Raw genomic sequence first — 24,417 nt, forward strand, 5'->3', positions numbered from 1 at the left:
CCACAAGATGAACATGAGCCTGCAATGCGATGCTGCGGCTAGTAAAGCGACCAAAACGCTGGCTTGCATCCATAGATACTTCTCAAGCAAATCCCGAGACGTCATTCTCCCCCTGTACTCGGCCTTAGTGAGGCCGCAGCTGGAGTACTGCGTCCAGTTTTGGGCTCCACAATTCAAAAAGGATGTGGAGAAGCTTGAGAGAGTCCAGAGAAGAGCCACGCGCATGATCAGGGGTCAGGGAAGCAGACCCTATGATGACAGGCTGAGAGCCCTGGGGCTCTTTAGCCTGGAAAAGCGCAGGCTCAGGGGTGATCTGATGGCCACCTACAAGTTTATCAGGGGTGATCACCAGCATCTAGGGGAACGTTTGTTCACCAGAGCGCCCCAAGGGATGACGAGGACGAATGGTCACAAACTACTACAAGATCGTTTCAGGCTGGACATAAGGAAGAATTTCTTTACTGTCCAAGCCCCCAAGGTCTGGAACAGCCTGCCGCCAGAGGTTGTTCAAGCGCCTTCATTGAACACCTTCAAGATGAAACTGGATGCTTATCTTGCTGGGATCCTATGACCCCAGCTGACGTCCTGCCCTTTGGGCGGGGGGCTGGACTCGATGATCTTCCGAGGTCCCTTCCAGCCCTAATGTCTATGAAATCTATGATTCTGCACTTCAGCAGCTTTTCTTCTAAATTGTTTTACTTACATGTAAAGCCTATAAAAGGGGTCAGATGAAGACTGAAATCCTTTGTGTATCCCCAGGACATATATAGCAGTTCTAGTGGCAAAGCTGCCCTGACACTGTAACTCAACCCTGAACCCATGGGAGCACTTCAGAGTGAAAGAGAGTAATTGCATCTCAAGGTTTATTCATTTCCTTGTACCCACTTATAAGACTGTCAATGAGGGTGCCACTTGTAGAGTGATTCAAGCACCTGTCCACTAAGAAGAGCACTATGAATGCTAACTAAATTCACGTAGGTCATGAAAGAGCTTTTGGGTACAGCAGCAATGAGTTCTGGTCCTCACTGATGTGAGCTATATTTCAACTGGTGAAAGGCTTCATATTCCCTTACAAATCTCCTGAGACAGCCAGTCTGTGTACCTCCTACACTTTAGGGAGCAACAGTGTCTAGCTATTTCCCTAAGCATGTGAACATGTCCTTTTACCAAGGCATTTCAAAGTAGTCATGTTGATGCCTTTACTAGGATTTCTCTGACAGACCAACTCCTGATAAGGCCAAGACTTATTCCAACTCTTTGGAAATTTCTTCCCCTCAATGCTCAAACGACTGCCCAGGAAATCTTGGCTGGTGACTTTGACATGGTGAGCACTTTCCAGAGAGTTTAAAACTTAGGTTATTTGTCTGGCACAGGATAAGATACTGAAGAATGCTTAAAAGTATGCAGACCATGCAAATTCTGTCACCACCTTATCAAAAGGGGAGAGTCCTATTACACTCCATTAAAGCTCCCAGACCATTCAAACTTGATTATGTTGTCATTACAGGTTTAGCTGCTCCCCTGACACTACTAGTTGTGCATCTTCATCCAACTTTTACTCTTGCTAACCAGAATAAATGTGCATGTTGAGCACAGCTGAGCAGTTTGTCAGGCACTGCTGTGTGTGACTTTCTCCTGATAAAGTAAGAGGTTTGGCTTATGGAACTGGTTCCCAACCTTTTTTGTACTAGGACCTATTGGTAAACATTGATGGCCAGTCCCAACTCAGTGCCCCTCGCTCCTGACCTGCTGTCCCCTGCCCTCAGAACCCAGTGTGTGGGGCAAGGGGAACCCCAAGCAGCCCCTTGCAGACTCTGATAGCCTGCAAGAGAAAAGCCACGGTTTCCCATGTTTTTCTCGTTTAAAGGAGAACCTATTTTTTTAAAGTTTGTTAATCCATTTTTAAAGTTTATTTGTGACCCTTTCATATAGTCTTGCAACCTGCTTTTAGGTCCCTATGCACAGGTTGAGAAATGCTAGCTTAGGGCCACCTGTGTCCTACCCAGGAATGGTGTCTGGCAACTCAGAAATAAGAGTCCCCCATTATTTCTTTAATTGAAGAGTGTGTTGCCTAGTGCTTAGATCACGCTGGCATGGAACAAAGGACTGGAAAGTAACTCCTAGGTCATTGTGTGCAATTTTTCATTGCAGGTATCCACATCATATAGAATCCTGTTCATAAACTTAATGAGTCTTCCATGCTCAGTTCTGCCACTAACTCATTTGTTGTGTGATCTTGGGTGAGTAATTTAACTTGACTGCAGCTTCATTTATTCATCTCCAAAATGTATATAAGATTTATTGGCATGGTCTCCACCAGAAGGCTTGGAAACTTCTTTAATGTTTATAAATCACTTTGAGATCCCTTAATGAAAGGCTCTATAGAGACACAGGTATGCTACTGTTGTTAGTTACAAGTAATTTTCACCAAAGGCAACTTTCCTTTTGTAAATTAGAAAATAAGTGTTTGTGTAAACTACTTGTGTGGCGATTTAGGCCACTCTTCTCTGTTAGGGTTGGGGGAGTTTGCCAGCTCCCAAAAAAATCTGTACCTACATCCAGAGATTAATTGTGGCTTGACCCAGATTTAAAAATAAACAGTTTGATCCCATGACATACTGTTAGTTGAAAAGGGCTTTTGAATACATTCTCAGAGAGTCTTTTTCAAAGAGATGTTTATGAACCATGAAACATAAACACAATTACCACATCAGGATGTGCATTATCACATCATATACTAGAATGCTTAGGGTCTATTCTTTAGTGAAGGTATATTCTAAATGTGCCTCTTGGAATATTTTTCAGTAGTACTACTTTGTCATTGTGTAGTATCTTCTGTTTAAGAATTTCAAAACACTTCATAAACACTAAGGACGTTGTTACACATTACTCTTAGGCTATGCTAAGAGCTCTTAATATGGGAGCGTCCACTCATTAAGGTGCAGAAACTAGTGCTAAGTACCCTCTAAGCTTCTTAAAAGTTATGCCACTTCAAGTGAGGTTCATCTTTGAGCTATGTTACCCAGCTCCTGTTACAGTAACATGTTACAGTAACTGTTCCATAGAGATAAAATTATTAATATTCAGTCTCCCAGCATCCCAAAATGCACTGTCCCCTCTCCCTACCTCCTGCCTTATGTGGACAAACTTTCCACCCTACAAAATGATCGAGTTGGCATGGAACAACTGCCCAGTTGTACTGCCCAGTCAACTACCAAGCCAACTCATCCTCCCACCTTCAAGAGCTGTGACCCAGGTAAGCAATGCCAGAAGGTAGCTAGTACCTATCTACCTTCATCAGCTACAGGCAGCTAGGGGCAGAGAACAAACCAAAGGAAAATGTTTTTCTGCGCTGCTCTTAGCAACCCCAAAGCAGCATAACCCCTGATAACCAGTTCCCCAACATAAAGCTAACCAAGCAAGTTTTCAGAGCTCTTCCATTTTTAATCACATAAGGGCCAGAGGCAATAAGGTCCTTCTGCTGAGCATAGTGCTACCTGCCTGGAGCAGTCTCAGTAGAGTAGTATTAAAGTAACTTGAATTGAAAAACCATAAGACTCAACAGTTATGACTTCATGATTTAAGTCTGAACATACTGATGGTATTAAGGGGTCCCCTGGCTTTCTTCTGCTTTGTTATACAGGGGATATTTCTAGACACACTATAGTCTCAAAATAAGAGGTGTGTGAGATTCATGAATGCCTACAACTTATCACAAAGATTGAGAGGTAACTTGATTACAGTGAATAAACACCTTCATCAGCATAGTTCTGGGGCTAGAGCAGATAGGCAGGGCTTATTTTTCAGTAGTAAACAGTGTAGGCATACTCTTTCTATGTCTACTCACCTGCCATTCTTTTTATTTGTTCCCATTGACACAGAGTGCAGGAGGGCAGTCTGGGGAACAGACGTTTTGTGTTATGATGGCTGTTTTCAATGTATTTGTGAGGGTTTTGCAATGTGTCTTTGTAGATGTTGTGCGGGCCGGGAGTGATCCGCGGCCCGTCTTGTGCACGCGGGCTGTGGCCAGCAGCCCGGGCACGCGGGGTCGGAGAAGACCAGGGGCGAGCTAGAATTAGTCACGGACGCGTAGTGGTTGATTTAAAGATTGTTTACTTACACCAAAGGTGGTCGTGGTGTAGGCTGGACAGTTTTCCAGGCACAGCTCCGCTTAAATCTTCGTTTGAGGATTACGACAAGTTCGCTCTCTCCCATGGAGTTGTTGAAGCTCCGTGGGTCCGGTTTTTTTCTCGCAGGAAGGGATACGTCTAGGAATCTATCGGCGATGGGGAGAGGCCAGAGGCTGGTCAGGCCCCTGTTGCCTTTTAAGAAATGCGTTGGGTCTGTAAGGATCCGCAGCGCTTAGAGATCTTCACACAGCGTGAAGTCTCCTCCTCCTGGTGTTCGTGGAGTCCTCCCTTGCGGGGTTTCTCCTCGGAGTTCTCCAACTTGGGCGGAAACCACTCAAGCTCTTTATACGGCTAGCAAGCCAATCGCTAGCCGCCACGTATACATAATTTAATGTGAACCAATAATGTGGCTCGAATTTGAATACAAATGGCGGGAACTCTTTTCACCGAGCATTTCCTAGATGCAAAAAGAAATGCACCATGCAAAGAAAGCTACAAATTGGCGGGAAATTCTCCGTTGCACCGGGGTTCTCTTCTGCCGCAGAAAACTCCACCGTGCAAAGAAGCTGCAATTTAGCTGGAAAATAATTTAGCAGTGCTGAAGCACACACAAAACACAAAGTCACAACTTTGGGTTGTGACAGATGTGTCTTCAATTTTTTTTGTGGGGAGGAGGTGTGTATGTGTACTGTCTCAAATCATTTCTCTTCCCCTCTGCCCTCCAAGAACCAGAAGCCCTGGATCTTAAAGCCAGTGTCCTATGCTGGGGGAGGGACAGAGACCATTGGCAGTGTTACAGGTTACCTTTAAGTAGTTTAAGCCATTCTAAAGACATTTCAGTGTAAGTGTCCATGCATTAAAGGGTATTAAACTGTGCTAAGTACCCCTAAGCATCTTAAGTTATGCCACTTCCTCCTGGTGAGGGTTATCTTTAAGCCATTCTGCCTAGCTCAAGCTAGGGTATTGTTAATCTGCACCATGGAGAAAAAGTAATCAATTTGCAGTCATCCAACATCCTTGGATGCATGTCTTCCAGCCCATCTACCCTGACAAACTTTCCACCTTCCCAAGCTCTACTGCTTAATGGGTGGTACTGGTCCCCAGCCAACACCCCATCCACTCTAGTGGGTATGACCTCAGCCTACATGGCACCATATTGCCAACTCCAAGGAGCCCAGAACACCTGATCAGATTGTCAATCAGCATAATGATCGACAGACCTGGTGAGGAAGTAGTGGATCAGGTGACCCAGACGGGGCCTGGCTACAGGCTTCATAAGGCCAGGACCATCACTGAGGCCTCAGTCTGGCTCTGACCTACCATGGTAAAGGAGCTTCAAAGCACAGGGAGCTGAAGGAAGCTCAACATCACCAGGCATTGAGGTGATTTTTGTTATATGTTTATCCATTATCACCGTGGTGTGACAGACCCAGGTTTGGGGTGTATTTTTGTTAGAAAATTTTAGTTAGCTAGCTTATACCTGTATTTAAGTTTAAAACAGGACTAGGAGTGGCTATGAGGGGAGGTGTGGAGGCTACAGGGAGTGCTTTGAGAGGAGCCAACAGACCAACTTGGCTCAACAGGAATATTAGAGAGCTTCTGAAAAAGAAGCATACAAATAGTGGAAGAAGGCCTTAGTAACCAGAGAGAAATACACCTGCATTGCCAGGGCCTGCCAATATGAGATAAGGAAAGCCAAGGCAAGCATGGAGAGAAAGCTGGCAACCAGAATAAAAGACAACAAAAAGTCCTTCTACAGATATGTAGGGAGTAAGAAAAAAATCAGGCTCCACTGTGGGACCCGTACTAAATGTTCAAGGGCAGCCCACAGTCGATGCCCATGAAAAAGTCGAACTCCTAAATGAATACTTCACTTCAGTACCTGAAATCAAGCATGGGCTACTCACCTGATCAGAGGCCTGGGGAGCATAGAGAAGTCAACAAACTACACAAAATCAGTCCTGAACAGGTCTCCTACAACACCTGGATGTTTTCAAGTCTGTGGGGCCTGATGACCTGCATCCAAGAGTCCTGCCTGAAAGAACTGGCTGAGTTAATAGCAGCACCATTGGCCAAGTTGTTTGAAGAGTCATGGAACTTGGGAGTGGTCCTGGATGACTGGAAGGGGGCCAATGTGGTGCCCATTTTCAAGAAAGGGAAGAGAGATGACCCTGCACACTACAGGCCAGTCAGTCTGACATCAGTTCTGGGTAAAAATTTTTAAAAACCTATTACTGAGGCCATCATTTGCAAATTGGAAATCAACAGGGTGTTAAGAACCAATCAGCATGGCTTTGTTGAGGGTAGACCATGTTTGACAAGCCTTGTGTCCTTCTTCTATGACCAGGTAACTAGACATCTGAACAAGGGACACATGGTGGATGTGATTTACTTAGATTTCACTAAAGCCTTCGATTTGGTTTCCCACAAACTTGAGGGTGCTGGACTTGACCAGTCCTCAGTGAGGTGGGCGGACAATTGGCTTAAAGGCCACTCCCAGCAGGTGGTAACTGATGGGCTGGCCTCATCCTGGAAGGCCATCTCCAGTGGCGTCCCCCAGGGATCTGTGCTTGGACCTGTACTTTTTAATATATTAATCAATGATTTAGATGAGGGGGTGGAAAGCTCAATTATTAAGTTAGCAGATGATACCAAGTGGTGGGGAAATGCGAGCACGCTGGAGGATAGGGCCAGGATCCAGGAAGATCTTGACAGGCTGGACTCTTGGGAGAAGCAGAATCAGATGAGATTTAACAAGGATAAGTGCAAAGCAAAGTCCTTCACCTGGGTAGGTAGAACCCTCACAACAACTACATGATGGGTGGTAGACCACTGGCTGGCATAGATTCTGAGTGAGACCTAGGGGTTACAATCGACTGGAAGATGAATATGAGCCAGCAGTGCAATGAGGTTGCTAGGAAAGCAAATAGAGCTCTGGCATGTATTAGCCGATGTGTGTTCAGTAGATCCAGGGAGGTGGTCCTCGCTCTCTATTTGGTGCTAGTGAGGCCTCAGCTGGAGTACTGTGTCCAGTTCTGGGTACCACACTTCAAGAAGGACATGGATAAGCTTGAGAGGGTACAAAGAAGGGACACCCCACATGGTCAGAGGCATGGAAGATAAGCCCTACAAGGAGAGACTCAGGGAATTTGGACCTGTTCAGCCCGAGTAAGAGAAGGCTGAGAGGTGACCTGATGGTCGCCTACAAGTACATCAGGGGAGAACACAAAGATCTGGGAGAGCAACTCTTCAGGAGGGCACCTCAAGGGAGGACAAAGACCAACAGACATAAGCTTATAGAGGGCAAATTCAGTCTAGACATAAGGAATAACTTTTTCTCTGTAAGGGTCACTAGAATCTGAAACACACTCCCACCAGAGGTGGTACAGTCACCATCACTGGACTTGTTCAAGAAGAGGCTGGACAGGAACCTTGCTGAGCATGTCTAAGCCCAATAACTTCCTGCCCACAGCAGGGGACCGGACTTGATGATCCCACAGGTCCCTTCCAGTTCTGCAATTTTATGATTCTATGAAACGTGACCAAAATTGATCTGATCTGGGGATTACAGCAGGAGATCAGCATAGGTTTGTTAGCAGAAAAGTGTGTTATCAAATACAGTCTGAATATATTAAAAATCTTAAAAAGATAAGATGCATCTAGTATCTTGCCTCTTCATTGCACACCTACATACCTGTTCTTTCCCATTGTCTCCTATTTAGCACTGTGATGGGCCCTGCTAAATGTTTCTTAATGCCTCAATGCAGAGAACTTGTCAGTCTTATGCCATGGCAACACTGTCCTCAAGTTTGCTACACTTACCTAGATAAGCTGCCTTTTAAACCAGAAGCAGGGTAACTGGATCTACACAGTACTGCTGGCTAATTAGCACTCATGAGTGACCATAGGGATTGGCCCACACACATACTGATTAGCCCACACACAGGCATGTGGTCACTGTTACCCTGCTTCTGGTTTAGAAGGCAACCTGCTCAGAGCAGCACAATACAGTTGGTGGTGGTGCTGCAAGGCATGGTATGTGTCCCACATATCTAGTTGTCTGAGAAGATTTATACAAGCCTATGACACTGTATAACTTTGTATAGGAATAGTGTCACAATGACCTGAAGTTAAATCTCAGGAGCTCTGTACTTCCAGTATCCTGTGTAGATGACACCCACCCCTCTCAGATTTTGCTAACAAAACTGTTACTTACCACCATCCTACTAGTATTTTGAAGGCATGCACATGCACAAACTGGCAGATGTTTTTCCATTGTTATTCCCATTATCAAACCTGGATAATAGTGTCCTCTGACAAAAACCTCTGACAAAAACACACAAATATTACTCATGAAAGTCAAGTTTTTTAATAGGAACAGCAGCCTTTAAGAGTTCACCACAGCACTCTAAGATAGTATCAGGAATAATGCCAAAAAAAAAAAAATTGACATATCGCTTATCTCTTTGAAAGTCATGAAAAGTAACCCTTTCTTGATCAATAGGATTAGACACAGAAATTACATAAAAACCAGTATAAGTGGTTGGAAACCAGTACAAATCTGTAACACAACAGGAGTTCAGTGCATGTAAACCATTTTCAAAATGGCTGAAACTGGTTTACAACCTGGATAAATGTAGTATCAGATTTAACTGATCTAGGTTAAATCAGTTTATTGAACTTCTGTCCCAGATCCCCTTAGATTCAAGTTTAACTCGCACTCCCCCAGCATCACAGGATGCTTTGCTCCTCCCCTGCAAACCGCTCCTTGCCGGGTGAGCAGGCTAGCCTTGGCCCACTCTGTCTGCTCCAGCTGAGCAGGGAGGTGTGCTATAGTGCCCCCCAGCTTCTTGCCTGAGCCACTGCAGGTATGTGGCTGCATTTCTGGAATCAAAAGTGAATATCTGTGCACTTGCTTATCTTTTCAGTCTATGCAGTTTAGACTAACCTGCAAAGATTGATTCAATTCAGCCTCCAGCTTTTTGGCTGTCTATACTTTGCCTAGAAGAGTAATTCATTTGATACCTCTTTTACTTGTCAGGTTCAGTTTCTTTCCAAGATTTGGAATAAATACTAGAAACTAATAATGGGACTCCTTAATTTGCACCAAAATTACAATGACATTATTTAGGAGTATGAAAAGTTTTTGCTGCACTCAAGCTGGAAATATGAAGCCTTTAAAGTCTGCATGACCTCCTGCACTTCAGGAGCAAATTCACTACCCTACAGTAGCAGAGACTGTACTGTGCCTCAGACAAACGGTTTGGCAAGAAAAGTATTTCAGCAGATGACAACAAGGCACTTTCAAAAAGACTGAAAGGTCAACTACTTTCTTTTCGATATATCAAAAGTGTTTCCATTTCAATACTGGTGAACTAATAATAAGTAATAACATTAGGGGGCTGCATGGCATGCTGCATAAACAGTGCAAATGCATTTCAAGCACTAACCTCTGCTTCCAGATACTTGCTTTGAAGTGAATGCAAGGCACTGAAATGTCAGCATTTCAGAAGAGTACCACATTTTTCTGAAGCAGGAAACATCAGTGAAATAGTTAAATTTCCTAGCCTGCCCCATGGTGAGTTTTTCTTTTTCTTTTTTTTCCCCACTTTCATTAATGAAAACTAGAGCTGGTCACAATTTTAGGCAAAGCTATTTTGTAAAGTCCTTCCTGTGCGATACATTTTTAAATGTAATCCATGACATCTTTATCATTATAATCAATTTTTTTTTTATCAAAACCTTGTGTGCAGTCATCATCAAATATGTTTATGCCATGGGACTATTTTGGTAAATGAAAACATTTGTTAATGGGTGTTTTGTCTTTTTTTATAAAAAAGCCATGGAAACTTTGAAAAATTTGGTTCAGCATAAAAGTTGTCAATTACTTTTTTTGAAAAGGTTTCATTTCCATTTTTTCCCCAATAGGAAAAACCTCTCATGAAAAATCTTGACCAGTGCAGAGCAGGAACAGGTGAGTGGGACTTATTTCCACTACAGTGACAGAGGTCTGTGCTGCTACACTGTAAACAGCCTTAAAGCAAAAAAATGTGTTACTCTAAGCAAAAAAGAAGATGGACAAACCAAAATACATACAGGCAAGAAATAGTTGTGCTTTGCAGAGCCATTGCAAGTATAGCTGAGAGTTAGCCAATATTATTTGCACATTTTGGGTCTGGGGAAATTAGTTCACTGCTTAGCTGAAAGAAGCAGATTTTAAAGGCCAGTTTAAGGAACTGATCCTTCTAAGGCAGGGGTTCTCAAAGTTTTTATGCCACAGCCCAGCAAACCATGGCCTGGAAGTGGCCGGAGCCCAGCAAACCACGACCCAGCAGTCACAGCTGACTGCAGCCAGAATTTCCAGCCAGAAGACAGGTAAGAATACCTGGCCTACCCCCCAAGGAGGTGGGGGTAGGCCAAACCCTGCACTGCTGCAGGCCCTGCAAAAGGAGCCATGGCCTCTCTACCCAGCTCTGTGGGGCTTCAGTTTGCTGGTCAGCCAGCTGACCATGCTGTGGACCGGCAGCCGACCCACCGTTGTGTGGCACCGGACTGTGGCCCAGGGACTGAGAACCCCTGTTGTAAGGAATGAGGGATTTCATCCAGGATAACAAAGCAGGCAAGGTAGAGGAGGGTAAAAGGGTCACCATAAGAGATTTTAAAAGGCAGTTAGCTGTGTTAGCCTGAAGTCAGAGGAAGATGGTAGGGCTATGCGAAATTTCACTGGCCGTTTTGTTTCAACACTGTTTCAACCAATTTCAAAGTCAAAACAGCAAAATCAGAACGAAACACAGGCCATCGGAATAGCCTCGAAATAAAATGAGGCTGGTCGAACCATTTCAGAAGTCAAAATGTTTCGACCATAGGCTGGGGATGGGAAGTCAGTCCAGCTGGGCTGACTTCCCATTCCCAGCACAAGATCCAGCAGGGGGCAGAAGGCAGCCCAGCTGGGCTGCTTCCTGGTGCCCCATGCTAGATGTACCCTACTTTTTGCGCTAGAGGAAGCACCCCAAGCTTTTATAGTGGGTCAAGCACCCTCAAGGACTACAAGGCCAGAAACAGTCCAGACCCCTGTGTGGTGTCGGTGGTACCCCCCGGCTTGCAGGTGTGCTCCAGGAAGGGGGGTTGGTGAGACATGAGGTGCCCCAGGGAGGCACTCAGGGCTTGGCAGGTGGGCGGGCACAGTGAGATGGGTGGCTCAGTACAGGAGCACCCCTTACTGGCCTGCCACAGGCACCTTATACTAACTCATTTGGAAAGGCATAAGCTTCTATTGGCAACAGCCAACTTTGTCATCCTATTAATGGACTTGCAGAGAGAAGTCCAGTCCATTCATAACATCTGATGAAGTAGGCAACAAACACTTATGCCTTTCTGAATGAGTTTGTTTACAAGGTGCCATCTTCTAGGGGTGTGTGAAATGGCACCATTCCGTTTCACCTTGAGTTTCAATGGTTCGAGGGAACAGTATTTTTTCTCAAATTTCATTTTGAGTCAAAACAGCTGTTCCGCTCCGTTCCGTTCCATCGAAACAGAAGGGCTGTTTTGACATGGTTTCAAGGTTTGCTGTGGGGGCGTGAGGCAGCCCAGCTGGGCTGCTGCCCGGTGCCCTGCACTAGATAAGGCTGGGGCCAGAAAGCAGCCCAGCTGAACTGCTTTCCGGTGGCCCATGCTAGATCACGCTGGGGGCAGGAGGCTGCCCAGCTGTCTAGCACAGGCACCAGGAAGCAGCCCAGCTGGATAGAGAATTATTATAGAATAACATTAGCGCGTGAGAGAGAGCTGCAGATGTGTCAGCTCCTGTGTGTATCTTCATCATGGTTGCTCTGCCCCACTTCCTGGGCAGTCTTAGCTTATATAGACCTTTTGACATCACCTTTGGGGGCCCAATATAGGCCAGCAATTGTTGGCTACTAACCAACCAACTTGAAAAACATCATCACTACCTGGTGGAGTGAAAGGGGCTACTGGCCCTGCTCCCCACCCCCGGCCATGAGGTCTCTGCTTAGAACAATAGAGAGGAAGATCCACACCCCCTCTCACCTGGTCCAGGTCACATAGGCAGAGCTGGTTGCTTAGCAACTGGAGTGATAGACAGGTAAGAAGACAATGATAGAGGGGGAAAAACTAGCAGGAGAGATGGGGAAGAGACTGGGGATGGAAATCCTCCACAGTGCCATCCCACACTGCTTTCTATGGAAGATTAAGTTATTGAGAACAAAAGTAAAGGATTGTGATAAGAAAAAGAAAGGGAGCCAACTCCTCTAGGAGGAGGAAGAAAGATGGATAGAAATGGAAGTGAAGTACGTAAAGAGGAAGAGACAAAACAGCATGACTATGGTGATAGGGAAAGAATGAAAGGGTGGGATTGAAGGATGTCTGGCTAGTAAATATCTGAAGGAAGGATAAAAAAAGGTAAAGTAAGAGCAAATGTGGATTTGCAGAGGAAAGAGAGGAATGAGAAATAGAATGGGACAGGAGGAAAAAGAAGATAGATCAATGTAGTGGGAAAGAGAAATAGATGGACATTGAGCCAAGTCCACAGGTGATGTAAAATGAAGTAGCTCTGGAGCTAGACTGATTTATACCAGCTGAGTATATAGCTTATCAGGAGGGGGTGCAAAAAGCATTGACAGAGAATTGTAGAAAAGGTGCGGGGTAAATTGAAAGAAATTGTGATTTAGTAAATCTATTAGTGACTTAAGCCAGGGCAATGGGGTCAGTGGTAAAGGTGAAGAAGCATTTGTGTGCTTGGTGTGGCAGTGAGGCAAAAGGCAGTAAAGTGAATTAACTAACTGTGGTTCAGATTATCAGCAGCAAAATGCAATGAGTTAATCTGCAATGAACTGAATCAGTAATGATTATCAGCAACCGTGTGTATTAAGTCAGGGCTGACAAAAATCCAATGAATCAACTGTTGATTTAGTAATAAGTTAAGATTGAAGCAATCAGTGGTAGACCAATAATTTTAAAGAGTGTAATGGTCTAAGACCTAGATGTGGGTGAAGTTAAATGAGCAGCAATCGGGGATGGAGACAATATGCTTATCAAATAGCAGAGGAGTGACACCAGCAGTGGAATTTTGGGAATCTGCAGGGTTAGCGGTGATATACCCTCCAGCATTGCTGGCCTCTTTTCCTCATGCACGTGCCTAGAAAACAGGCCGCGCTTTTTCCCCTTTGTACTGGAGAGAATAAAAGCTGAAATATCTGCATACATTCTTTAATGGCCAACATCCAACAACCATGGACCACATCACTAAACCATGCCTAAGACAGCATGTGGTGGTGTCACTCATTCAGCACCATGGCAAAGGCCTGCCCTTGAAGTTAGTTAAGTAAGTCACGTAGGGGGGACTGGTTAAGGTTTAAACCAAAGGATCGGAACCAGGTAGATGTGATCCCTAGCTGCTTAGAAAGAAAAAGGATAAATTGGCATATTTAACCTATGGTTTCGTTGTGGTGTTTACATTAGAAACCCGGTACCGAGCAGTACACAATTTACTGCCGTACAGTTTTCAATGGTATGTTTCTTTTGGCTGTTTTGAATTGTTCTAACTAAGATTGTTCCAGACTACCTGAAGTAGAGCTCTGCTGCTGTGATATGACATTTGACTTGATGATAAACAGGAAAACACTTGCTTGACAGTTTATTGTAAAGCAGGCATGAAGCAATAAGTGGTTTCTGCAAAGGAAAGAGGTGGTTCTGACCTGTTATACAAAACTGTGCATTGAAAAGTGATCTGTTCAAAATAAGCAAGGCGATTTTTACTTTTTTATTATGCCCTCTCACCCTCTCTGCCTCCCTCCCTCCAGTTCTACCACTTTCCTTTATTAAAGTTACAAATGGAAAAAAATCTTTTAGGTCAGTCACCCATTTGTTTCATCCTTCTTTTCTCTTCCATTTGCTCATAATTGCTTTAATGTTGATAGTCAGTGGCCATGTCTATACAAGCGCTTTAATATGCATTAGCCTATTTTAATGCGCATTAAAGTGTCACAAAAATGTGTGCTTTTGCTAATGTGCATTAAAATAGGCTAATGGGCCTTTTAAATACCTCACAATGAAGGTACTAAATTTCATGCATGTTAGCAAAAGTGCATTAATGAATGTGTAGATGCTCCCAGTAACTTGCCTGAGGTTATGAAAGCAGTGGTGAGCCCAGCCAGCCAGCCAGCCACTCCCTTCATGGGATCAAGAATGCTAAAGCATCGACTATTTGGGTAGCCACTCAAAGGAAGCAGCAAGTTCTAGCAGGCAGAGTTACATACTGCCACTATCCAACCAAATCAAATTTGCCCAGTGGCAACTTCAAACCTCTTGCCTCCCTCAAGTCTCTCTGAAAAATATTAATTCATAGGTCTATTTACTCAGGGATATTCTTTAAAAAATAGCTGTGGTGGGAGGTTGGAAGGATCCTCTTTCTCCTGTGGCATCATTTTCTTTAACATTGTATTAAAATATTGTCCTGCCTAAGAAGATAGGCATTTCCAGCCTTGTAGTTTATTTAAAAAAACATGCTGCATTCTGGGAGTAATTATTTTTAAGGGAAGGGAGTTCGGATCTCTGGGTATGAGACTTAGTATCAAATGTCCCTATAATAATCACAGAAGAATTTAAAGGACAGCTTCCCCTACCTGTAGCCAATTTGTGAGTGAACCTTCTCCTGGAATAGCTAAACCTACCTAGTCACCAGATAGAGAATCTTGTGGCACTATCTTTAACACTGCCTCTTCCATCCAGCCTAAGCAGTAAATCTGCTCATGTTACTGCATATACCACTGCAGGTAGAACTTCCATTTCTATGTGCATAAGGGTTCCTTTCCCTAATAGCCTTGTCCTTCTGCAATAGACCTGATTCAGCCCAGAAGGCCAGGTGCTTCTGGGTAGGAGTGAAGTCTTCTCATATTTAAAATGCCGCAGGTGGACAAACACAAAACAAGTGTGAATGCTCAGGGAACCTCAGTGGTGCAGCAGGTCGAAGATTCAGGTAACCAGCAGATAGTAAGACGTTTTCTTTTGTTCCTTTAGATACAACCCTAGATTTGGTGAAGGAACCAACTGTCCTCCAGATCAGGGATGTTAAAAATCTAGCCCATGGAACAGTCATCCAGCCCCTGGGCTCCCAGAGGAGCTAGGAATTTGCGGGTGGAGTGAACAAAAGTGGGACCTGCCACTGGGGATGCATTTCAGCAACAGCAGGACAAGTGACAGCTGCATTAACCCCCACAGCACCCTGCCATTGCGGCTGCCACTTGCCCTGCCACCAGAGCTAGGTCCAGATGAGGCCCACAAGGAGCCCTATGATCCAGATCTGGCCTAGGGGAACCAAGAAAGTTTGACAGTCCTACTGAAGATGGTGCACTTGATAACTTTCAGCCCATTTTCCACTGGGTCCTCCTTTCCATTCTTTCAGTTGCCTTTGGGTTTCTAGGGGCCTGTGTACTATGCTACTATTGAGATAAACAGGGATGTTACTGAAGTATGATCCACACTTAATAATGTGTGCCAGCTTTGTGGCATGAAGTCCTTAGGAACACTTTGCTTCTAGTCTGTGACTTTGGTACCAGGTTCATTGCTTCAAAGAAGAGCCTTCTGCACCTTGTAGAAAACTCCTTTGTTGCCCTATCACCCTGCCTTGAGCTTCCTTATTTATCCCACAAACCGTTTTTCTTTCTCTTTCTCCCCCCGCTCCACTTTTTTTAGATACACAAAAAAAATTCTATTAAGAAGAAGGATCCTGCTTGGCATATAACAGAGTAACATGAGCATAATAAACAAGAATGGCTGTCCTCATAAAATATTAAAAGGAATGTTTCCCCTCACATAGCAGCTTTTCAGAGGAGAAAAGGGTGGGAATGGAATAGGTAGTTCTGCTTTAATATACACATCACAGGCTCTAGTTCCTGTTACTGTTGCTTTCTTTGGCAGTTTGCAAATCAGTAGGCAGGAATACCTCTGCTTCGTATTTCCCTGCACAGTCTTTTGTTTTGTCGTTTATCTTTTTATGCACCTCAAATCTATTGAGAAAAGAGCCTCCTAGGAAACTCCGTTCTTCTTCCCATTGCAGTCTGCACACTGTTTTGTACTCTCCCAAAAGCTGAGCCAAGCTTCTCTGGCAAACAATCTCAATTCGTGATACTGTCTTCTATGCCAAAAGCAGACCTTTCTCAGCGCAAATCTCCTTAACTTACATTCGCTGCAGTGAAGGTGGCTCAGTTTTTGATACGAGCAACTGACTGTATCATTAGAAAATATTTGTAATGTTGTTTCAGCTGCTTATGTGAAAATGTTAAGCTTTCTTACCATTACAGAACATGATTTACTGACATTTTAACCTGACCAAATTCCCCTTGCTGGCCACTCAATTCAAACTTCGAAACATAGCATACTTTGCTTTGGCTTTCACACCCGCACTTTAACTACTACAGTAGCTGAAAATGAATGCAAATTGTCCCTTTTATTCTGGCTGAGATTACAACATTAAAACAACAACAACAACAACAAAGCCTGCACAGAGGGTATCATAAATAATTTAGCTTAAGTGAATGCTGAAATTAGTCAAGGCACCACATTGCTTGGCTCCAAGTAGTCTATTTGCAGCCAGATATGCGGAGTACCCTCTGGCCAAAGCCTAGCCTTTTCAAAAATGGAAAGCAGGAAAAACAATATGATCTTCTTTTTAAAGAAGCCTTTTGGAATGATCCCCAGGTTTAAATATATCTACTGCTAGATCTCAGTGCCACAGCTCCCATTGACCTCAGAAGAAAACACAATGTTTATAAAGAGCCATGAGCAAGGAAAGGAGATAATGAATGAAATGCACTCGTGTGTTATTGGCAAGCTCTTTGGATATTACAGAAAAGCTAACAGCATACCATATTGTCTTGCATAATTATTGGTCCATTGTACTGTAAACTAAGTGGTTACTATAGTTAGCAGTACTACCGTGGTTTGAGCCTGTTTTTTTAAAAGCCAGATCCAATGCCCACTCAAATCAATAGGAGGGTTTCCATTAAGTTCAGACATACTTAGGCCCTGATCTAACTATTCTTGAGGGCATTCTTGGTTTTTTTGTACAAGTGAGAGAAAAATGTTGACAAAATAATGATGATTGTTTCTATTCAAGGTGGTAGTGGTGATGGGATTTGTATCATGGTAGCACCTTGAGACCCAGGCAGGGATTGTAGCCCCATTTTCTAAACACTGCACTCTTCCATGCATTCAGTAACACCGTCCCTTCCCCAAAGACTTTGATTTGTATATATTATGCACTGAGTCAACAAGAGGTGAATAAAACAAATCACAGAAAAGGAGGACAAGATGCACAGTGAGCCATTCATTGATATTGCTTCTTATTAAGAAAGTCAAAATACCCATTCTGCCTAGCTTGCAGGGTTCTAAAAACACTAGATCAGGGCTGTTCAACTTCTGGGCAGTGGGAAACCAGACAGACCTGAGGCCACATTCTGCATGGGCCACGCGCTCCTTCTGGGGTCCCCCCTGCCAGGTAGACATCTGGCTCCCTTCCCCACCCCTCATTGCATACATCCCAACTCTGCTTCTAATGATATGTGTAGCCCAAGCAGCCAGGATGTGTTCCCCCACAGCTGAATGCAGAGCATGGGTAGTGCAGACTCCTCCCTGGCCACCTTTCCACTGTATCACCCTGCCCCAAGGAGGCGGGCAGAAAGCAGAAGTCAGAAGAGAGAAGGGGGAGCCCAGAGCCCACAGTCACTATAGCAACTATAGCAGCTGGAGCAATGAGGGGAGTGGCAGCCAGGCCGTATGTTAACCCACATGTGGACAGCCCTGTTCTAGATACAGGCAGTCCTTAACTTACAGCATTTTGAGTTGCTACGTTTCGCACTTACAATGTTTATAAATTGACACCCTGTTTCAACTTTATGATGTCAGTTTCAACTCTATAACGCTTGATCCGATGTGATGCCACGCCAGTGAACAAGTTCGCTGCATTGCTCATCTCCCTGGAGAACACCTCATCCAAACTTCCTTGGACACGTTCTTTAAGAAAGCAGACAAGACTCCTGCAGCCAAGACTCCTGAGAAGACTCCAGCCAAGAACCCTTCAAAAAGTCCAACCAAGAGCCTTTCAAAAAGTCCAGCAAAGTCACCTCAAAGAAGTCCTTCCAAATCAATACAATTGCTATTTACAATACAAATACATTAATGTAGCTATATTACTCATCTATAATTGATCGAGTACAAAATTCTGGGTTATTTTTGGTGAAAATAGGGTATCGGGCCTTGGTTCAGGAACCAGTCCCCCATTGTTTCTTATGAGAATTTCTTATGAGGTTTCTTACGGTTCTGAGTTACAACATTTCGACTTAAGATGCGGTTTTCAGGAATTGTGTCGCAAGTCCAAGGACTGTCTGTATTCATTGTTATTAATTAGGAAAAAACTGTCCAAGGTTATCAAACTAATTTTGGGTGTTTCCTTTATCTTCAGAGCAGTCTTGGGTACCATCTACATTTTGAGACAGTTTGGAAAGACAAGCCTCTTATGTTTGCCTTAGCAAGGTATGGTATTGCTCTTCAGGGACCAGGTCAGTTGGGCACAAATGTAAAAAGAGCTCTGACTGGCAGCAACTACATTCTAGGAATGAAAGAAAAAAAATAAAAGAGCTTGTATTAAGGATTCTTTTGAAAACAGCATCCTTAGTGTATTTAAGCTTAAGAGTCCCAAAGGGACTATATGGTCAAATCAGCCATTAAGAAGGAGGGAGACTTCTCCCTAGATAACCTAGGCCAATTACAGTTTTGTGTGTTCATAGAAAGTGAAATACTGTTGTTGAGAGATTTTTAGTGGACCCCTTCCAGTTAAACAAGAGAGTTTTACCATCAAGAGGAGAGACATAGATCCAAAAGAGTGAGAGAATAAACAGAACTAGATACATCAAGAAGGAGAGAGAGGAACAAAATTAGCAAGGGATTGAGCCAAAGGTATGGAAACAGGAAGTAAAAAGGCAGCACTAGCAAATGAGGAAGTAATGGATAAAAGAAAAGTGGAAGAAGAACAGAAAATGAAAATAAAATAAAAATTCTTGTTTGTGTACAATGATAAAAAATGAAGGGCCTTCAGGACTCCCAAACAGAGAGAAATGAGTATTACTGAAAGAGAAAACTCTGATGAAGAGGCCATGAAGAAGAAGAATCAAATAGGACTAGAACTGCATAAGAGTTTAGATACACATCCTTTGGTGCAATTAAAATACCTTTTTAATGACAAACAGAAAAATGTGTTAGAGATTGTATTCTTTTTCATATCTGTCACAACCCAAAGTTGTGAGTTTTTGTTTGTGTGTGCTTCAGCACTGCTAAATTATGTTCCCGCTAAATTGCAGCTTCCTTGCATGGTGGAGTTCTCTGCTGCAGAAGAGAACCCCGGTGCAACGGAGAATTTCCTGCCAATTTGTAGCTTTCTTTGCATGGTGCATTTCTTTTGCGTCTCAGAAATGCACGGTGCAAAGGAGTTCCCGCCATTTGTATGAAGATTCGTGCCACGTCATTGGCCGATTCTAATACATGCACACATGGCAGCTAGCAATTGGCTTGCTAGCCGTATAAAGAGCTTGGGTGGTTTCCGCCCAAGTTGGAGAACTCCAAGGAGACCCCCGCAAGGGAAAACTCCACGAACACCAGGAGGAGGAGACTTCGCGCTGTGTGAAGATCTCTAAGTGCTGCGGATCCTCACGGACCCAACGCGTTTCTTAAGAAGGCAACAGAGGTCTAAACAGCCTCTGGCCTCTCCCCGTCGCCAAGCGCAATCCTAGACGTATCCCTTTCCTATATACTCAAGATCCGAACCCACGGAGCTTTAATAACTCCGGGGCCAGAGAGCCGAACCAAACCCATGGAGTTTCAGCAACTCCGTGGGAAAGAAATTGCCAAACCCGCGGAGCCTTAACAACTCCGGGGCCAAAGAACCGAATTTGTCGTAGTCCTCCAACAAGGATTTAAGCGGAGCTGCACCTGGAAACTGTCCAGCCTACACTGCGACCATCTTGGGTGTAAGTAAATAATCTTTAAATCAACCATTACGCCTCTGTGACTAATTCTAGCCCGTGCGTGCCTTGCCGCCGTACGGTCTCCTCCGGCCCCGCGTGCCCGGGCTGCTGGCCACAGCCCGCGTGCACAAAGACGGGCCAGGCTCGCCCCCAGCCCGCACAATATCCATGTCAATGTATGCTACCTTCTTGCTTAGCAAAGCACTTCCCAAACATTCAAATAGGGTTATGAACTGTCCCAAAGAGATTTCAATCTAAGGCCAAACAGTGAGGAGAGAAAAAATAAATAGATGTTTTATACACCTGTATTGCCTGACAACTTTCTAAAGTTTGAGTCTTACAGAAGCAATCAGAATTACCAGGGAACCAGCCCAATTTTAACTTAAAAAAAAGAATCAGGCCACTTTAAAGAAGCAGGGCTGGAAGGGACCTCCATACATCATCTAGACCAAGCACTGCCTAAGGCAAGATCATCCTTACTCAAACCAGCCTATACAAATACACTGTCTAACCTCTTAGCAAAATTACACCATCAGCACTGACACAACAAAAGACCTGCCACAGGTAAAGTGGGGCACCATGGTGGCCAATGACATGCTGCTGTAAAGGTGTTTAATATGCTGAGATCCCAGGAGGAGGGTCAATCCATCCCGTTACAAAGGAAGGCAAAAACCTCCACAGTCCATACCAATTCCTTCCTGAACCCAAATATGGCAATTGCTCTGACCCTGAGCTTCTCTTTGTTCCAGTTTAGTGAGAACCAAAAGTGATGGTAAGCCTTTGGGCAAAAGTGTCTCCTAGATGCACCCTCAATATAGTCAGAAGAAGTGATACCAGCACACATTACATTATTACACAAAGTAACAGCCAAAATGGAGGCTCTCACCTGTCTGTTGTGCTACTATATCGCTATTTTTGCCTCTTGGGGAAAGGGAACTGTATTATTCAGAGTAAAAGGAGAGTAAAAATGAGCTGAGGAGGTTGTATGATGAATGGTTTGTGGCATCTTAATGAAACAAAAATATCACTAAATGTGAGAAGACATGATAACTTCTCTTTGCTCCTAATTTTTAGCGCTCCTCCCCTCCATTAAGTGTATGTGTCCTTTTATACGGGTGTTTTAGCTTTATTTTGAAATTGTCCTTGGTTTCTATTTCATATGCAATGGTCATTTACTGGATCACATCACTTCTGTATGTAATCAGAAATAATAACAATGCTGCCATGTGTGTTCCCCATTGCTGTGTCGTTTCCTACTTTGTCACAGGCATACAGCGTGGGCGGTCATTTTGCCAATTATACAGTTGGTCTGATAAAAGATACCATCAAAAAACTCTACTTTGTTTCTTGTACTTGATTTGAGGTTTGCTGCAGTTTGCAACATAAAAAGCATGAAATCTTCGGTCATGCTCAAATAGCTGGGGATGTTTCAACACTTCTTAACCGCTGTTTTGCAGGTCACTTCTGTTTACAATGCAGGACTTTAAATACTACGGGTTAAGAAATGTGACATGAATGATTAAGAAAGACCTAAGGAAGCCAGAATAAAATTTTAGCAAAATGTATTGTAAAGCCTCAGATGACCAAAACATATGGGTTGACCCAAGACTTCGTTTCTTTTCCTCCCAGCCTGTACACTGTCTCCCCACATGCACAGGAAGGGACTTGGCCCTGGGAAGGCTGCCACGTGAGGCATGGGTGGCAGGGGGAAGTTAAAGTTTCCTTTACAATCCTGTATTCCCCTGCATGATCGTGCAGGGCAGACCAAAGGCTGATCCTATGTGACCAGCAACTGGAACTATACTGAGCGTGAACAATGCATACATATGCAAAGGGTTTTGAAATATTGCACATAGTATGGTTCTAGTCCCATTTTTGCCCAGGGCATCTTACATAATATACCTGAGCAGGTAAGAAGTGCAGCAGGGTTTACGGCATTAGCTCTTAAGCTTTGGGTGTCTGAGCTAAAATCACAGAGGTAACCAGGCTGGTGGTTGTTTTTGGGTTGTTGGGTTTTTTTTCTTCCATCCTATTCATATTTATCCACTTCACACAGTCATGTTCTAATTTGTCACAATTGCCAGACTCTCTTCAAGAGAAGCCTAGCATTGTCTGGACTGAAATTAAAGCCTGAGATTAGGTTGTCAATGAAAGTTTCCAAAATATCTCTACACACTGTGCCCTCCTCTTCACTTTCCTGAGTACATAACTTACCCCATCTGTTAATTATTTTTTAAATGGTACATACTACCCTGCTCATGTAGCATAGGATTGCTCAATGTATAGAGTCAAGTTTAATCCTAGCATAAACCCATGGCATCAGCCTTGGAATTGAGACTAAATTAGAATAAGACACTTGAACTTTGTATTACTTATTTCCAAACTACAAATGTTCTCTACTAGAGGTTTGAGAAGAAGACAAAGGACACAGACACATCCAGTAAATTTTGTGAATCCCCAGATGAAGTTTCAATAAATGTTACAACAAACTTTTATGTTACTTTTGGAGGGTTTTAAGCAGCAATAAGCCAAAAAATGACAGCAGTGTTCATTGATTTAAAAATACAATGCTGTTTTGTGATGGGACCTAAGATGTGCTTACAGTTCGAGTGATTGTGTGTTCAGTACAGGAGCAAGCTCAGAAGGAAAGGGTTATACATTCAGTAACCTTTAAATATTTATTTGTTCAGCATACTAGCTCTTGCACTATTTGCTGGGAAGAAATGCCCACAAAGCAATGAAGTAGCACAAGCAAAAAAATCCAGTATGTTTTGAAAGCCCCCCTAGTCTCAATTGAAGGTAGTTTTGGAGTTTTCAACACATTACAAATCTGAGTTTACAAAAAAATCCCTCTCTATTCTAGGCTCATGTCCATGAAATTCTATGCCAGTCCTAGTTTAAAGAGCGTCTAGCACTAATGGCATAATTCACAATAGCTCCAAGTCAAAAGATGACTTTAACTACATTTGAGTCAAACATGTACGGTATTAAAATCTAAAAATACCATGCAACCTGATCTTAGAAAAATGGCAGGGTCCAAACATCCCAAATTGTTCTATCTCTTGTTCTAGAAACTTAAATATAAACTTTGCATTTAAATTTAAATCTACCACTGAGTTTATTTTTTCCTCTCTGTTTTATTTTTCGTGCTACCCAGAGGTTACCAAAAATACTGCTTATGGCTTCCTCCTCCCACCGTACTTTGTTTCTAACTATTATAATAACTAAACCAAAGTATTGTGGTAGTACACCTTGTATCTAAAAAACTAAAGTAAACTCTGTTCCTGATTGATTCTTCCCCTTCTTCTCCTCCCCCCACCTTTGTCTTTTTTATTATTATTCATTTTTGTTTATATTTTTAACAATACCTCATCTTTCCTCATCCTGTAAACACTCGTTCTGGCTCTTGGTTATATATGTACATTTTACCAGGCAAAGAAATAATTAATATGATTCAAGGGTCAGAAGTAACCTGGGCACAACATTCTTGCTCCAACGATACTAACTTTACAAATTTCAGGTCCAGTGATGTGAATGGCATTTGAATCCTGACACCAATTATTCCTATACTTGCCTGTGAAGGAGGAGCTAAAATTTCTCCATATTAATTTACTGGAGACTTTTAATGGAGTCTGTAGCAGAAAAAAATCACATGCACTCTTCCCCCAAAATGGGGAACAATGTAGCTTATACTGGGGTGATTATTAAGTCTAAACAGTTAAGCCAGAGCTCCAAATGTGTAATCTAGTGCTTGGGGATGTTATAGGAGGTTTCATCTCTTCCTGGAAGATGCACACAAGCTTAAAATATATTTGCTGAAGTTTTGTGTGAACCTTCTCATCTCACCTCAGTATGAATTACACCCCAGGGAATTATGCACAGAAAAAATCAAGATTATGCTAAATTAATTACCTTTTTTTTTACAAATTAAACTAAATATAACACAATTTGAACCTTATTTAGAAATATACGCAGGTACTTTGTATGGTTGGGTGTGGGGTATGTGGAGGGAATAAGTGAAGTTGTGGGGTTTGTAGGTGGGCGTGCAGGTGTGTGGGGTGGGTTTGTGATGGTGTGGGGGTAAGTTGGTGGGGAGGTTGTGAAGGGGTGTGGAGGGAAAGGTGTTGGGGGGCTGTGGGCAGGTGTGGGGTTTGTGGGGGAATATAGGACTCTGCAGGGTTTGTGGAAGGTGTGAAGTTTGTGGGGGGGGTTGTAAAGGGAAGGGGGTGTGTGGGGTTGTGGGTGGGTGTGGGCCT

The 24,417-nt window shown here is 43.4% G+C and overlaps 1 long non-coding RNA gene across 1 annotated transcript in view; it reads left to right on the top strand.

Annotated features, from left to right (window-relative positions):
• The window catches only part of LOC109283404 (uncharacterized), a 28,503-nt gene extending 7,017 nt beyond the window's left edge, over positions 1-21,486 (top strand). Inside the window, exons 2-3 of the long non-coding RNA XR_009455296.1 lie at positions 10,059-10,104; positions 18,048-21,486. This is a non-coding gene — a long non-coding RNA (uncharacterized LOC109283404). The remainder of the gene's footprint in view (positions 1-10,058; positions 10,105-18,047) is intronic.
• Positions 21,487-24,417: the final 2,931 nt, after the last annotated feature.

This window comes from Alligator mississippiensis, chromosome 1 (assembly GCF_030867095.1).
Source record: "Alligator mississippiensis isolate rAllMis1 chromosome 1, rAllMis1, whole genome shotgun sequence".
In the NCBI taxonomy this organism is placed as follows: domain Eukaryota; kingdom Metazoa; phylum Chordata; order Crocodylia; family Alligatoridae; genus Alligator; species Alligator mississippiensis.